This window comes from Anser cygnoides, unplaced genomic scaffold (assembly GCF_040182565.1).
Source record: "Anser cygnoides isolate HZ-2024a breed goose unplaced genomic scaffold, Taihu_goose_T2T_genome scaffold_96_1, whole genome shotgun sequence".
Taxonomy (NCBI): domain Eukaryota; kingdom Metazoa; phylum Chordata; class Aves; order Anseriformes; family Anatidae; genus Anser; species Anser cygnoides.
This window is the reverse complement of record NW_027103096.1, coordinates 6,266-20,297: the sequence shown is the minus strand read 5'-3', so window position 1 is coordinate 20,297 and position 14,032 is coordinate 6,266. Positions and strand designations below refer to the sequence as shown.

At 44.1% G+C, this 14,032-nt stretch overlaps 1 long non-coding RNA gene across 3 annotated transcripts; it reads right to left on the bottom strand.

The window, feature by feature from the left end:
• Positions 1 to 724: 724 nt before the first annotated feature.
• Positions 725 to 13,445, bottom strand: LOC125181828 (uncharacterized). 3 transcript variants are annotated; one of them, XR_010828285.1, is made up of 8 exons: positions 12,482 to 13,445; positions 11,696 to 11,985; positions 11,076 to 11,382; positions 10,899 to 10,981; positions 8,090 to 8,201; positions 6,607 to 7,728; positions 3,418 to 3,546; positions 725 to 3,270 (listed from the first exon to the last, which is right to left on the bottom strand). It is a non-coding gene; the product is annotated as an uncharacterized lncRNA (long non-coding RNA). The 3 variants fall into 3 exon arrangements; XR_010828287.1 differs by having other exon boundaries at positions 11,139 to 11,382; XR_010828286.1 differs by having other exon boundaries at positions 11,346 to 11,382.
• Between the last annotated feature and the right edge of the window lie 587 nt (positions 13,446 to 14,032).

Genomic DNA, 14,032 nt, shown 5'->3' with positions numbered 1-14,032 from the left:
CCGCCCAATTTTGGGGGACCCCACAATTTTGAGGTTCCTTCCCCTAACTTGGGGCTTCAACCCTTCAATTTTGGGGGGGCTCCCACCCTCTTATTTTGGCCTTCCGCCCTAATAGTAGGCCTAACCCCTAAGAACCCTGACCCCTAACCCTACGGCACCCACGGATCTAACCCTAACCCCATACCCCAAAAAACCCTAGAAACCCTAACCCTAAAAACCCTTACAGCCCTAACCCGATAAAATTTACCACACTAAACCCCTGAAGACCTACGCCTAAAACCCCTAACCCTAAAAATTAAGACCCTCTAAACCCTAACCCAAAAAATTAAGACTCTCAAGGCCCTAACCCTGGAGACCCTAACCTTAAAAAAAAATTAAGACCTTAAAACCCTAACCCTAAATACCTGACCATAAATAAAACCCTAAGACCCTAACCCTAAAAACCCTATCAACACTAAAACCCCAAAAAACTTTAAAACCTTAACACACTAACCCCCAAACCCTAACCCTTATAACTCCAACCCTAACAACCTTAAAATCCTAACCCTAAACCCTGGAAACCCTAACCCTGAAACCCAACCCTAGTGCCTTAGCCCTGAAACCTTAAAACCCTAACGCCTTGTTAGAAACACTCTGTAACCAGTAACATAGGCTCAGGCAAGGATCTCAGTGAGGTAGCATTTTTATTCACAATTGCAATGGCAGGCATCCCACACGCCACCTGCTAGGTCCATAACACAGTTTATATACATTTTTTTTTCCTCTCGGTGACCAGGACCCTCCCCAGTTTCTCCATTGACTGGGTAATCCAGGTTCACAATCTATCCGGTGCTTCACAGAAAATACACAGCTTCTGGCCTGTTACAAGTCAATTTTCTGCCGCCCAGGGGCCCACCGGGGGTTGACGGGCTGTGTCATCCGGGGCACCTGGGGGCCCGCCTGGGGTCGCCGGGCTGTGTCGTCCAGGGCGCCCGGGGGTCTGCCTGGGGTCACCAGGGTGGGTCCTCGGGGGCGCCCGAGGGCCAGCCGGGCGCCCTGGAGGACGCACCTCGGTGAACCCAGGAGGCCCCCAGGCGCCCTGGAGGTCCCAACCCGGCCACCCCCAGCGGGCCTACAGGCGCCCTGGACGACCCACCCTGGTGACCCCCGGAGGGCCCCCGGGCGCCCCGGAGGACCCACCCCAATGACCCCCGACGGGCCCCCAGGGCTGCCAGGAGGACCCACCCCAGTGACCACCGGGGGGCCCCCGGGCACCCCCGAGGACCCACCCCGGTGACCCGCCGCGAGTCCCCGGGTGCCCCGGAGCACCCACCCCGGTTACCCCCCGGCGGGCTCCTGGGCGCCCTGGAGGACCCACCCCGGTGTCCCCCAGTGGGCCCCAATGGGCGCCGGAGGACCCACCCCGGTGTCCCCCAGCGGAACCTTCCCACCACAGTCCTACATTTGACTGGAGAACCTTAGCATCTCCCCAGGGCACCAAAACACCACCTGGGGCACACAAACATCTCACTGGACATGGGAAGCACCTCCCTTGGCACCCAAGAGCTTCCGAGGGCTGCACAAGTACCTACCAGGGTCATTCAAGTATGTCCCCGTGCTCATGCACGCATCCCCCAGGGGACACACATACCAAATTGCAGGAACCAAGCATCTCCTCACAGCACTCCAGCATCTCCCTGGAGCCAAGCATCACACAAAAAGCACCCAACCATCTCCCTGGAGCACCCAAAATCCTCCCTGGAGAAACAAAGCTTTACCCTGGATCAAACTAGCCTCTCCCTTGGGCACACAAGCACATCTCCTAGGGTACACAAGCATCCCCAAATAGCACTCAAGCATTTCTCTGGAGCCACCAAGAAACAGCCAGGATCACCAATCCATCTTCCTGAGACATCCAAAAAAATCTCTGCATCACCCAGCTGTCTTCTTGGAGAAACCAAGCATTTCCCTGCGCACCCAGGGAGCATCTGGACAGAGCAGCTAGAAGCCTGGGGAGCACCCAGATTCTTCTTGCCATAGCCAAGAACTTCCATCGAGCAAGAAAGCAGCTCCTGAGTCCCGCGGGCATCTTCTGAGGCACCCGGGCATCATCTCTGCACTGGGATGAGCACACAAGCATCTCCTCCCCACAGCGGTTCCTGGGCCATTCAGGCTCGCACTGCACTTCAGCCCCTGCTCCATCGTGCACTCACCTCCCTGTCCTGCCCTGCTCTGCCCTCTGCTGCCTGCTGCCAGGGGCTTCCATCCCGACTGGGGCCTGCCCGCAACCAGGGGCCTTTTATCCTGACTGGGCTGCCATGACACGGCCCCACTGTGACACCTGGGCGACACAGCCACCGCTGCCCTCCTGCCTACTGGGACACCACTCAGTATCTATTTCCTTGGACTCACAGGTTTGTCAGTGACAGTTAAATTTAAGATAATTTATCAGATTCACCCCCAGAAAAAAAATATTTCTGGCAACTTCCGTAAACCTCAACAAGATAACGAATGCCAAATCATTCTTGAAGTTTTAGTCTAAAGTGTTGGTGTTTATATTTCTTTGTGTTTTTCTTGTCAGTGTTTAGCATGCTTTTCCTTTCTTGTTCAAGTTTGAAGTTACACACATATGCTTTCCTCTTTCTCTAGCTTGGAAAGTTCTCTTCTAAAAAGATCTTCTATTTCTAGCTGCTTTCTCTACTCTTCTGTTAAGAAGAATCCTCATGGTTTGTGTCTTGTCCTTGTCTCTATGTTTGCTTGGTCAGCTCTGTGTCTCAGCACTTGTGCTTATTATCATAGAATTGTCAAATCCTTTAGGCTCGAAAACAGCTCTGAGGTCATCAAGTCCAAGCGCTAACCCAGCCCTACCACTAAACCACGTCCCCAAGCACCACATCTACACGTCTTTTGCAGAGCTGCATGGACAGTGACTCAACCCCTTCCCTGGGCAGCCTCTTCCAAGGCCTCACAACCCTTGAAGAATTTTTTCCTCATATCCACCCCATGCCTTCCTGGGTGAAACCTGAGGCCAATTCCTCTTCTGTCGCTTGCTGCTTGGGAGAAAGACCGACCCCCACGCTGCTACAACCTCTAAGAGGGAGTTGTGGAGAGCAATAAGGTCTTGTGGAGTAATTGCCTAAAGTGACTAGGAAAATTAAACTAATATTCACATTTTAAAGAAACTGTAGAGCATTGAGGAGGCTTTCAGGGTAGAGTGTAGCTGCATTACCTGAGTGTTCCCTAGGCTTCCACCCTTACATGTTACCGCACTGGGGGAACCTGGTGTGCTGACTGTAAGGAACAGCATGGAGCATGGATTAGCATGGATTATAACTGCTCTTGCAAGTGCCCTTCTTTTAGGCACAACAGTTTAAATGATCAGGTTACAGAGAAAACCCTTTCACTGCAAAATAGATTCAATAAAGACTTGTGGCTTACCAGTTTCATTTCAAAACCCAAGTTGTTGGGTTTGACAGAAAAATGGTTGGTTTGGATGGTAAAAAGGTCGTCAGTTTTGATGGTAGGTTTAGTCTGAGTATTGAAGGCTTCCATCAGTAAGCTCTGCATCTGAAAGACAAAGGGAAGAAATGTCATTCCCTGTTGTGATACTCAACATGGAACTGTCTGGCTCAGTGGTTTTCTTTCTGAAGAGAGAAGTCACAACCCTGCACACGGCTTGATCTGCTCTCTGACTACAGGGCTGAACTGACTGGAGAAGGCGGCTTCCAAAGACCTCCCATTAAACTGACTGCATTTCAGTTCTATGCTGAAACTGGTGAACTGTATAGAATATTAGGACAAAGCTACCTGCTTTGATAGCAAATGGTAGACCTTAGGTAAGTTACATTCATCTGAAGGTTTGACTGGACGGCATCCTTGTTTTACTAGTGATCTTGTGGTCAAGCTGACCAAATCCTGGCCACAGAACAGAAGCGTTCAGAAACTTGCTAGAGAGAGCACTTAGGAATGCAGGAATTTAACTGCTTTAACGCTGCTCTTTCTCTCACGTATCTGGAATTTCCTTAAATCACAAATTATCACTAGCTATCCTTGTTAATTTATTCAAAGTAACATGAGTCCAGGTGAAAAGGCACACTCTAACAAGTCCTCAGTTGTTCCTAGTCTGTCCCTAGCTTAATTTAAGAGGTTCAATACAGTAAAAAATAAATAAATAACCTGCTGAAGTGGCCTTTTTTCAGATTATATTCCACCATGCAGAAAATCCTGCTTAAGAGACATTTTTTCTTTTCTTTGAAAGACTGACCTTCCCCCACATGAAACTAATTAGTATCTTTAGGCTTGATGAAATACATGAATTCCTCAATTTACCAAAATTGCTTTGCACAGCCCTCCTATCCTGCTTATGTTGCAAGCAGCGTATCAAAGTGGGGTACTGTTGGGGTACATCTCTTTCACTTATATAGCCCAGTGATCCCAATGCCCTGGACTTGTGTAATGTATGCAAGACATTTACTTTCTTCCTATACTTTTGACTGGTTTAGAAAAAACGAGTTCACCATCTGCTGGCCAGAGAATTCACCGAAGCCCAAAGAGCATTAGAGCAGACGCATTTTCTTCTGTGCTGTTCCTGATTTATCAGCTAGAAGAGACACTTACAGTTTAGTACAATCAGGATTCTTTTGACATTAGTAGCATAAAAAGTCTATTTTTGCAACACTGGTATTTGAAAGACCTCCGTTCAGTCCCTAATTTTGTTCTTGATAATGGGACAGATTGTATTAATGTTTGCAAGAATGTGTGAACAACCAGCCTCCCCTCCATGTCGTATTTTAAGATTAAAACTTGTGGTCGTCCCTGTCTCAAAACACAGACGTGCTTTGCAACAATCGCACTCCCTCTTTAGCTTGAAGGAACTTGTCAGTGCCAGAATCTACTGACTATGGCAATTTACTTCATCATCCAAACCGGGCAGAATTTTTGAAAACCTCTTCCAAGATTTCACTTCTCCAAACATTATGTAGAAGGCATTCAGCTGTAAAGCAAGAAGATGAAGTCCTTTGTTTCCTATGCCAGCATGACATTTTCAACACTGAACAGGATTGTCACTGACTGTTAACTGGTTGTTAAGTTGTGGCTAGGTATAAAATGTAGAAAATGTTTAAAAATAAAATTTGCCTTTGGATAGTGAACTGTCTTCTTTGGGGATTACTTCAGTTATCTGTGAGAGGAAAATAGATTATTGGGGGGTTGTTTGTTTTTAAGAACGGGTGCAGTCTTGCCAGTAATTTAGCTGGTATTTTTCAAAGTGACCTCTTAGAAACTTTACAGCTCTGTTGAATCAACATGTCTCTAACCCTACAATTAAATAATGCTAAAAGATGCAGCAATTTATCTTACTGCAAGTGCTTATTAAAATATCTGAGTAACTGCGACCGTGGCTTCATCACAGATATATATATATATTTAATACTACACACTTCTGCTCAGAAAGAAAATCATGGAAAATGTAAAATTTCATTTTAGATGTTGAATTTGTTGCAGTGTGAGATCTTCTTCATCACATGATTCTATTCATAATTAAACCATATTATCTACTGAGAGACCAAGATTATGACAAGAACAGCACAGAGTTCAGCATGAAGCCAATCAGGAGCTCAAGTTTGTATTTATTTTTTAATAAGGAGATGTACCAAGCTGGCTTTTTTATTGTTTCATCAGCACATTTCTCTATATTCTTAAGCCTATATTGGTAGGAAAAAAAAAAAAGAAAAAAAAAAGTAGAACAATAGCAGGGCTCCTCAGTCTACATCACGAGGTCACTTTTTCCAGGTGAAAAAGCGGAGCCATAAGTGGCAGTACACTAAAGCCCTGGCACGTTGAGATCCAAGAGGAGAGATGTTTGGCCCTCCTTTTCACTCCTGGGAACCACATACCTCAAAACCCACAGACTATGGGATATATCTCAGAGAAATCTTGGGAAAGGAGAGCATGAAGAGCATGTTTGTAAATTTATTTCTCCCTGGGCTTCTTCTGCTTCTCCAAGAAATACTTGTTTGAATATAACTTTGGCAGCAGTACTTATGCTTTTTGCACCTACCACATTTAAAACTCCTACAAAAAACTGAAAAGTTAGACTGAAAAGCATCTCTTTCCATTCTACTTTGTAAAGCTGCATGTTTTCCTCATGCAAAACAACAGGGGAATGGAAGCTAGAAAAGGAAATGCTGAATGTAAAACAAAACAAACCAAACCTCAGCCCTCCAGGACAAAAGCCGATAACTGATACTAAGTGCTTTCTAACATGCTGATTAGGTTTCAAGATGATACCGCTTTAAATAAGCGTAATTGTGTGTCCATAGGCAGAAGCTGAATAATGACAGGATGAATATCTATACTTAATTTTTTGTTACTGTATTACACACGGGGACTTGTTACGTTTAGGGAAACCGCTAACCTAATGGAGGGTTTAAAACATAAGCTAGTTTGTTATACCAAAATGACTGAGAGAACAAAGCATAAAGTGTTTTCAGATTTCTAGTACACCTTGATTGCTATCCCTTAAACTTAAGACAGGTTAAACAAAGCACAGGAAGTAACAAAACTCCTAGTCCCACAACTGGCAAATTGTGTGCACACTTTCCATTCCTGAGAAAATAATACACAAACCTGAAAAATGCATTTAACTAAGAAATGAAGACATCCTTGTCCTATTGGAAGACTAAGGTGACAGCTCTTGGGCTCAGTGATTTTCAGATAAGCTCCAGTCTTCAACTTGCAGACACCAGTGACAGCTCCTTTATTCGCATTGAAAGGGAATACGTTTCAACAACACACTGAAAAACATACTTAAGTATTGAAAACATACTTAAGGGACAAGAAACAAAATCAAGGCTGCAGTGAGAAGGAAAACAGAAAAACAATACTGGGGAAAAAAAAGAGAAAAGAGAAAAGACCTTGATCTTTGTATCGACCAACGAGATAAGCCTTACACATTTTTAAGTTTATTTTTGACGATTGATTGATGCATTACCAGGTATTAAGTACTATTCAAGAGCAAATATTAACACTAGTAAGAATAAATCCGATCCACCAGCCCTTATTCAAAATACATCAATTTCTAATTTGGAGATAACGTCTCTCTGACAAGGAAGTAGAAAAACTGAAAATACCGATATAGTTTCCTCTCCCGATGTTCCATATACATACCGATGCTGTTCCTACACCTAAACTCTGAGCATAAATTTATGTTGACATGAGTATTGGGTGTTATTTCTCTCCCTGTTTGCCTTGAGAGACTCTCCTCCTGTCCACTGAAAAGTAAACTCAAGATTCCAGATCAGTTAAGACAGTTGCTAGCCCCCCATTCAGAGTTCTGCAGCAGCACTGTTCAGATTTTTCAGCAGTCTCTTTACAAAATGACCACTTATAAGTGTACAAAAACACTTATCACCTAGCTTCTCAGTAGGTACACGTTTGGCCTCTGTTAAGCAGAGAGTCGATCACAGCTTAAGATTTTATACAAGATCCCATTTTCAAGTTTGGGATTATTTCAGAAAATCTTTTTGCCTAGAAACAGTACTACTAGTAACACCTTAATTGGTTTGCCAGCACAACCTTTACCCTGTTAGAACTGATGTTGACTTCTACCTTTATGTAGCATACATAGTGTCCTGTGTGACAGTTGATACCATGATGCACCAGCACCGCATATAAGGCACAGATGAGTGGTTCTCCACTTGATTGAGACATGTAGGCTCAAAGGTCCAAATACTCAGGATATTTTACTTCCTAAAGAGAGACCAAGAAGATAGAAAAATTATCCCAGAGTACTTCGTGGACTAGCCACAGAAAAACACTTCCAAAAAACAGAGACTGGAATTATATTAATATATTTCTTGATTCACTAAAAATAAGTCTTCCCATAAGCAACGTTTAATACTAGAAGTTGCAGAGAACTGTTTTCTGATGAATTAGCCTTCTCAGAGGAAAGTATATGCTTCTTGTCAAGCAGGAACTTTACTGATATTAAGAGAAAGAATAAGCCACAGTCGTCAGTCTACAATTATTGTCTGAAAAAAATCAACAACTTTCAGCTTTGGGGGATGTCCCATTACATGATGACAAAGTTGCATTACAGCGGTAAATATACCTTGTTGATCTTTCCACCTGTGAAATCTGCAAATCTTTTCAGTGATATTGTGAGAACATTGGAAGAACGGTGTATGGTAAATCTCTTGGATGCAGGAACCATCTTTTTACACCTTAAAAACAAGCAGAGACAAGTGTTTGAAAGCATCTTCTTTTTCGCCCCCAAAACAAACTCGTTTTAATGTCTCACGCATGCTTATGCTATTTGAATGATATTTACTTGCATAATATGTTTGGTTTTTTCTTTTCATAAACCCATACACTGCATGTCACGTTTGTTAATACAGAGAAGGTAAGTTTTCCCAACAACTCAGAGCATAGCGGGAACAGGAATCTCTCACAAAAGCGTATTACCAGGGAGTTATAAAATATAAAAAAATATATTAAAAATGAGTTATATATAAGACTAATAACAGTTATCAGCAATGTAAAAAGTACTGTACATGTGCAAGGCCTTTCCTTTTAAACTCACAAAAAGATGGAAAATTCTGGCTTTATGTGTGACTGAACCGATCACACCTCAAAGAGCCCATTAACGAAGGACCATGCAATTCAGATGTGAGGTGCTATTACAGTTCTTTCTCTTCCTCACACATCAGTTATGAGAATCCTGAATACGCTGCATGTTGCTTTCTAGGATCCGCAGGCTAAGACGAACCTGGGATTAAATTGCTTTAACAACCTAGTGGACGCTCTTGATTCAACAACCTAATTTCCTTAGTTTCCAACAACAAGAAGTGGATACTGCATTTTTCATTTAGAGGGGTCAGGCATGACCCCAGCCAGCATGGGTTTGTGAAGGGTAGGTCCTGCCTAACTAACCTGATTTCCTTTTATGATAAGATTACCCGTATGATGGACCAAGGGAAACCAGCTGATGTGATTTTTTTGGACTTCAGCAAGGCTTTTGACACGGTTTCCCATAGGATCCTACTGGACAAAATGTCCACCATACAGCTAAATAAAAACATCATACGATGGGTGAGCAATTGGCTAACGGGAAGGGCCCAAAGGGTTATGGTAAATGGGGCTGCGTCAGGCTGGCGGGCGGTCACCAGTGGGGTCCCTCAAGGCTCCATTTTAGGGCCGGTACTTTTCAATATTTTTATAAACTATCTGGATGTAGGAATAGAAGGTATTTTGAGCAAGTTTGCTGATGACACCAAACTTGGAGGAGTTGTGGACTCGAATGAGGGTGGAAAGGCCTTGCAGAGGGATCTGGATAGGTTGGAGAGCTGGGCGATCACCAACCGCATGAAGTTCAATAAGAGCAAGTGCCGGGTCCTGCACCTGGGACGGGGAAACCCTGGCTGCACGTACAGACTGGGCGATGAGACGCTGGAGAGCAGCCTAGAAGAGAGGGATCTGGGGGTCGTGGTAGACAGCAAGTTGAATATGAGCCAGCAGTGTGCCCTGGCGGCCAGGAGGGCCAACCGTGTCCTGGGGTGCATCAAGCACGGCATCGCTAGTAGGTCAAGGGAGGTGATTGTCCCGCTCTACTCTGTGCTGGTGCAGCCTCACCTCGAGTACTGTGTGCAGTTCTGGGCACCACAGTATAAAAAGGACATGAAACTGTTGGAGAGTGTACAGAGGAGGGCTACGAAGATGGTGAAAGGCCTGGAGGGGAAGACGTACGAGGAACGGCTGAGGTCACTGGGCCTGTTCAGCCTGGAGAAGAGGAGGGTGAGGGGAGACCTCATCACAGTCTACAACTTCCTCGTAAGGGGGTGTCGAGAGGCAGGAGACCTTTTCTCCATTAACACCAGTGACAGGACCCGCGGGAACGGGGTTAAGCTGAGGCAGGGGAAATTTAGGCTTGACATCAGGAGGGGGTTCTTCACAGAGAGGGTGGTTGCACACTGGAACAGGCTCCCCAGGGAAGTGGTCACTGCACCGAGCCTGTCTGAATTTAAGAAGCGATTGGACTGTGCACTTAGTCACATGGTCTGAACTTTTGGGTAGACCTGTGCGGTATCAAGAGTTGGACTTGATGATCCTTAAGGGTCCCTTCCAACTCAGGATATTCTATGATTCTATGATATTCTATGAATCCTACAGAACTGAGCCGGGCACTCTGTGCTTTTCTGAGGGGATGTTTGACTAACAACTTGTTTTGCCAAACCATCTTATACAAATGTTCAATTGTTTCTCACATACGTAGAAACATCTTACATATTGATCAGCACAGAGAGCGCCTGAACTCAATAGGCTTTCCCTGTGCACGGGTTAGGCTTAAGGGAGCTCATTTCAGACATTAGTCCACATCGACAGGTTTCACAGTTCAAGAGCTGTGCAAGACGCTGTTTAGTGAGCCAGCACAGGCTGCTAACATCAATTACCACAGAGCCAGCTCACATTCCCTGACACTCAATCTAACTTTGATTCACAGTGAACTCTAGGACCTTCAGGAACCTGCTGCTGCCTTCCACTCCAAATCATTCTCCATAGCTCCTTGCTTCAGCTCACCACTACTTACTGGGCATGTCTTTTCACTTCTGCCAATATGAATATTTCAGCATGCAGCTACACTTCTAGGAAGCCTGACAAGCCATGGTGCAGACAATGCTACGAGAAAAGTCCAATATCAGCTAATAGCCACTCTTCTTAGATTTCCAAAACAGATGTAACGTTTTCAAGTTGGGGATTATTTCAGTGCACCAGTTGTTTAAACAAAATGAAGCAACAACAACAACAACAATGAAGCTGCGTCTCCTTATTTCTAAATGAAGTTAAAAGATAACTTATGCTCTAAGTCATGCAATACATAAAACTAATATCTAGTATTAAGACATAATTAGTAATAATCTTACTCGCTACATTTATAGCAATTCTCTCCATCCGGCTCTTCAGGTTTCACAAATAGTTCTAGAGCTCTGATAACAGATGAAACTGCCTAGAGGAGCGAGAAAGAAGAGTGTAAAGTCACTGTAAATTCAAAATTCCGGAGATGCACTAGGAGTTTATAAGAGAATCTGACTAATACATACTTAAGCGATCTACTATGAGCACTGTGAAGGAGGCAGGAAGAGCATGCTCAGCATTCACCTCACCTGGAAGTCGTTTTACTTTGAAACAAATCATTTTCCAGTAACGTAGACAGCATCTATAGTGTGCTTTGTCATCAATACTGGGAACAAATCCAGCAGTCTAACAATTAGATGTATATAGAGATAGAACAACAGTATGACAGTATCATAATTTCTGCAGACACAAAATTCTTTCAGCTTAAACCCAATACAAATTTGGAGACTATTTACATGGCTTCCATCGGCGCATTTCTCTGTATTCTTAAACCTGTAATAGTAGAGAAAAAAGAAAAAGGAAAAAAAAAACAGTAGAAAAAATAACAGGATTTTTACATATTACATACTTTTACATATTACATATTTTACATATCCCTCCACATGCTGTTCTGAATAATAGCCAAAATACTCATAGCCACTGTATTTGTCCTCCCCACATACCTGAAAACAACATTTGAAACATGTTTTTCAAAACATATTTTAATATCCAGCAGACTGTTCAGTCATCAAGCATTTAAAGACTGTTTTAAATAATCTCTAGATTAATCTAAAAGGAAACCCATAAACATGCTGCAGCCGCTTACCTTTAATATACTCGCTGGATGCGATGGAGCTGTATTTCTTGCTTTCACCTGCACTGGAAGGCTTCCCTTCTTTGTAAGGTTGGTTACTGCCCTCACTTCTGCATTGCTCTCAGAAGAGCCATCTGGAGGATGGGATTCTTCCTTCTTCTCCCGGCTTTTCTTCTGGAAACGAGGATCTAAGTATTCCAAGAAGCCTGCCACTTTCCTCATGTTTCTCCTTTTTCTTCTTTTTGTTACGCTTGCGATTGGCGGTGTCAAAGTGGAGCGCAGAGAAATACAAATCATAAAGTCTGAAAGAAACATGCAAGTTAAAAAGAGAAAAAAAGATGTGCCACTTGTTGCATATAGGAAACTTTATTTAGTTTACCACAGGGGATGATTTGCCGCATGTCAGCTATTTTGTGGTACTTTGTGCACATGTAACTTACTTTAGATGCAGCAAACTTAAGCCCTCAGATTGAAGGACCATAGGTCCCGGTTGGTACACAGATCATTAACAATGGGTAGCTCTGGAATATGTGCAAGTAAAAGAACAAAATGTTTTAACCTAATCCAGAATGGTGTGCAGATGTGATTCGAACTACGTGGTCCAAAGCTAGTGCTCTGACACAATTCAGCAATATCTTTCCTGTCTTCACTGATCAACCCAATGGTCCCCAGTCATGATCCGCAGCCAGATTATGCAATCTAAATAACTTAGAAACTACGATAAAAAAACAAAACATGAGAAGCACCCAGAAAAGAATTAGGAAAAAAAATGCTGATTATGCTAGAATCCCTGCTTACTTGGAATCCTTCTCTCCCTGTTTATCTTCAGACTTCTTTTTCTTCTAGAACTTCTTATATTTTTTCATGTTTTCACCACCCAAAAGCTCCTTTTCTATCTTTCTGCGCTTCCTTTCTATTTCACTTTCACTACCTTCTGCACGAGCATATTGTCTTTTTCGGTTTCCTTCTTTTGCCTTTTTCTGGCGACAGTTCTCCAAATGAGCTGACACAGGTGGAAGTGCATGTCTCTCACGCAAATGTTTTCCAGAATGTTGCTGAGGTACTGAGCAACGATGTGAGGCTGCTCTGGGTGTGCTAAAGTGATGTACATCTTCCTCTCTCAAGAGGGAACCGTGAGGCCATCTGCTTTTGCAATGATAACGCTTATGTGACCTGCTGGAGTAAGTTTGAGTCAATTTGTCAAAGTCTTTATCACCGTCAGAGAACTTTCTCTCTCTACTGTCTCCTGCTGCATGAGGTGAATAGCAATCCTTGTAATAGCTACATTTTTCCCATCTCCGTGGTTCATCTTGATAGTATCTTTCTCTGCTCCAACTTCCTTCCCCTTTGGAATGGTAATATCTAGTGCTATCTTGTTCTGATCTTCCTCTGCTTCGAGATCTGTACTTTGAATATTTTACTGGTCTTCTGCCATTATCAGGGCTGTTTCTTTCACTATGGAAAGATCTGTACTTGCTTCTCTCACAATACTCCTGCTTGTGACGCTTTTGCTTAACAACTTCCACACTCCGAGAGCACCTTCTCTTGCTGGAATGGCCTTCTGTTTTGCTTCTGTTTTGAGTCTCCTTCCCTTCAGTAGGAGAATGTCCCCTCTTTCTTTGGTAATGCTCTTTGTCAGTTTTTTTGGTGTCGTGTATCTTTTTTTCTATCCTTTTTTTATATGCAGGGTGTTGTCTTCCCATTTTTCTGTCACCAAATTCTTCATTTGGTCTAGAGAATTGCCTTTCCACAACTTTATCCAGCTTTTTAATAGATGAGTCATTAACCTGTACGTAGTTATTAGATATGTCCTTTGTACCTTGGTATTTCTGTGTAATAGCTAAGGATGACCGGAGTGACTCGCCAAGACGATCGGCTCCGGGGCGGACCCATTCTGCAGGGGAGCGGGGGATCGAGGCGGGCAGGGCTTTTTTCCCGGCATCGAGGCCACTCCAGGCAGCCGAGGGAGCCGGCAGGCCCCGGCAGCCCTCGCGAGGGAGGCTGCCGAGCTGTGGGGGGAGCCGGCAGCGGCGGGCCGTTTACGTCGGGCGTCGCCGCCGTTTTGCGGCCACTCACCGAGGCGATCGGCTCGGGGCGGGCGCGTTGTACAGCGGAGCCGGGGATCGAGGCGGGCAGGGCTTTTATTTATTTATTTTCTCCTGTAAAATCGCGTTTTCTGTAAAATCGATGAAAGATTTTTAGAACTCCAGTGTCAGACTGTGACAAACACTCTGTAGCCAATAACATAGGCTCAGGCAACGATCTGAGTCAGCGAAGTAGCATTTTTATTCGCGATTGCAATGGCGGGCGTCCCACAAGCAGGAGCGCACCTACTAGTCACATAGTACA